The following is a 3297-nucleotide window of genomic DNA, read 5'->3' as shown; positions in this document are numbered from 1 at the left end:
TTTGTCAACAGCCAGGATATAAAGGGTTAATCAACTAGATATCTACTATCAACCCTTCCCCCCCCCCCTACTCCCTACCTATCCCATGGAAAGTATTTTGTTTTGTTCAGGGAAGGGTTAACGATAGAAATTATATATTTTTGTCCCATTGGGCCTTAATAGACATTGTAAAGAAAATTGAAAATCAAATTATCAGGAATTGAAAAGTTTCTTTATTAACCACTATCGGCTGCGCCTCCTAGAGGCCTCTAGGGGCGCTTGAAGGGAGAGGTTGAATACAACAACTCATTTTTTATTTAGTTTTAAAAGAAAAAGTAAGCATTTTTTTTTGGGGGGGGGGGTTGCTTTAATTTTTTTGATGGTCCAATCTAGGGAGGGAAGAGACATTGGGCTGTTTATTAAACTAGTCCCCAAAGTTTTATATTAACGTTTTCATATTAGTTGGCTTAACAACTTTGGAGAATTTAATTTTGATTGCTTGATTATTAAAGTTGTGTGTCTTAACGTTTTAACCAACAATTGGGCGTTCTCCTCTTAGAAATATTTTTTTTTTCAATTTTGAAAATTTTTATAACTCCCCCAACAGGACAACTATTATAGGTTAGGTTAGGTTTTAGGATAGGGAGCCGAGCGCTGCGGCTAGGCAGGCAAGTGGGCTGAGCGCTGCAGCTAGGCAGGCTAGGGTGCCGAGCGCCGCGGCCAGAGTTCATAGTTCTGTCAGAAAGGGGGGGGGGGGGGGTATACAAATTTTCAAAATTGAAAACAATATTTCTAAGAGGATATTACCAACAATTGTAATCTACAGTATGGGTACTTTTGTTTAAATTGTGCGCAGATATACATCAAATTATCCCCCATTGTTTTATCCCTTTTGATCCCTGGGTCCAATATGCTTAAGGGGTGCGTCGCCTCCACCGTAAAAACCATCATGAGACCAGCAAAAATTATCTATAAAAGAATACAATTTTGTTAGCATATTATTGCAAATTTTATTCCAAACGGATTGACAGACAGACAAGCACAAATCAAATACCTTTATGTATAGAATAACTTTATTCATATCTTTATTGCCAATCATGCAGAATCATAGATTTCAAACAATAATTTTAAACTCCTGTACTAATAAGGTATAATCTACAAGCTTTGAAACTCCATGGGGTTTGACAATATTTTTTCAAGATACTTTGATTATCTGGAAATATATAAATTTTAATTCAATTTTATTTAAGCATTGATGCTTTATTATTGTTTAAATGTTCGTTCTGTTGTTTGATTCATTTAGCTTCGTCTTAATGAATGTAGTAATACTTGTTTTAAGTTAAGATGATTTTCTACAGTTGAGGTATACATCTGTACATAACAGATAGCTTCTAAATATTGTAAATCTAAGTGTTTTAGAATCATAACGTTTTAAAACTGTATATGGTGATTACTTTTACTATTAGGAATAAAGTTTAGGCATAGTAGTTAGTAACTTTATACAATTTTTAAATTTGATTTTGGCATATCTAACATAGCTCTATAGATGTTGTTTTTCTCTTAAATTTAAAGATTTTTGTGATTTAAGATTTTTGAAAGAAAGAACAAAATGAGATAATTTTTTGAAAATTTTATTATATATTGAATAAATACATAAATAATTTATATTTTAATTGATACATATTAATTAAACATACATATTTATAAAGACTAGCTGGAATAACAATTGGAAGATTTTAAAAAAATAAGTTGTTGGTTTATTTTTACATGATAGTTTTGCTGAACATATCAACAACAAGATTATCAATGTTGACAAAGCTACCAATGGCGGAAGAGAAGAAAAGCTTGTGTACAAGACTGGAGGAAATGGTGGCAAGCGCTGATGACTGCATCATAAGAGATCCAACTCTGAGAGGATCTTGTGGGCTTCTGAGGCTGATACACGTGGCCAAAGAGGTTTGGATGTTGGTATCTTCTTTGAACAATGACATGGATCTAAGGCAGGTCAGCTCGACTGTGTCAAGTTTCATGCTCTGCAGGCGGATAAACATTTCTTTAAGGTGAGCAAGATCATTAAGATCATCGGTGGTAAGGCTGGCTCTGGCAGCTAGCATGTTAAGATCCTCAGTTGATACTGTTTGGCTGAGGGTCAGTAGGAATAGCTGGAGCCAGGAGGAGGATACAATTTGCAGTTGGCGGTCACGCGGCAACATGGCAAAGCTGGGCACAGCCTTCATCCATTCAGAGTTGGAGAACAGAATGCGGGCGGCTGATTCACAAATTTCCAGATGGCTGGATGTTGGGGTGTTGGATGACGTTGGAGGGAACATTGAGGGAGGTGGGGAGAGGGATGTGTTTAGATATGGTGAGCTAGAGGGACTGCTGGACATTGTTGTAGACATACTTGAGGCTGGGGACGCAATGGGTGATGATGAAATAGGTGAATATCTAAGGGACTCAATTCTGTTAAACTGCTCCAGCTGGCGGCGGATTGTTGACGTCCTGGGGCCGCGCTCATGCTGCACAGCCTCCTTATTCATGCCAACTGCAATGCAGCGCTGGAGACGGCAGCCGCGGCACTGATTGCGGTGCGTTTTATCCACCAAACACTGGCCGTTGCCGCCGTTTTTGCAGGGATACTCGCGGCCGCGGCGGATTGACCGCTTGAAAAATCCGGCACAGCCGTCGCAGGCAAAGATGCCATAGTGTTTGCCACTTGAGAAATCACTGCACACCTTGCAAGGCGTGTCATACAGAATCCGACTTTGCTGGGGGCCCGCAGGGGTGCTAGAGCTAAGGGGACTTGAGGGTAGGTCAAACATGGTTGTAGGCAGAACCATTTTGTTTTGTGGTTAATTGATAACTGATGGTTTGTTCTTGTAGACCTTTGTTTTTATACGCAAATTAAACCCCTTACCTTCTAATTAACCTTTCCCCATCCCCTTTTTTACCCTTTACCTTTCCCCCATCCCTTTTTTAATCTTAACCCCTTTTCAAGATATCAGAGATAGGGTTAAACCACGACTTCCCATTGGTTAAATAAAACCCATAAGTAAACTAAATACTGGCCTGTGATTGGTTAATTAGTTGCTTCTGTGTTAATCCAAAATCTGTCACTTTTGACAAATACGAATTAATCCTTAAATCTCTCTCTCTCTCTCTTTCTCTCTCTTTTTTTCTCTCTCTTTTTTTCTCTCTCTCTCTCTCTCCATTGCTTTCTCACCAAATCTAAATCTCTCATCCGTTTTGCCGACAAATTGTTCTGGGTTTTGTTTCATAAAGATTTAGAGTTGATTAAATTTTGTATTATTTTCATGA

General features: G+C 38.3%; 1 pseudogene; it reads right to left on the bottom strand.

The window, feature by feature from the left end:
- Window positions 1–1594: 1594 nt before the first annotated feature.
- Window positions 1595–2852, bottom strand: LOC145319449 (nuclear receptor subfamily 2 group E member 1 pseudogene; annotated as a pseudogene).
- Between the last annotated feature and the right edge of the window lie 445 nt (window positions 2853–3297).

The sequence above is a fragment of the Acartia tonsa genome, chromosome 5 (assembly GCF_053477335.1).
Source record: "Acartia tonsa isolate MP-2025a chromosome 5, ASM5347733v1, whole genome shotgun sequence".
In the NCBI taxonomy this organism is placed as follows: domain Eukaryota; kingdom Metazoa; phylum Arthropoda; class Copepoda; order Calanoida; family Acartiidae; genus Acartia; species Acartia tonsa.
This window is presented reverse-complemented; position numbering and strand designations above follow the sequence as displayed.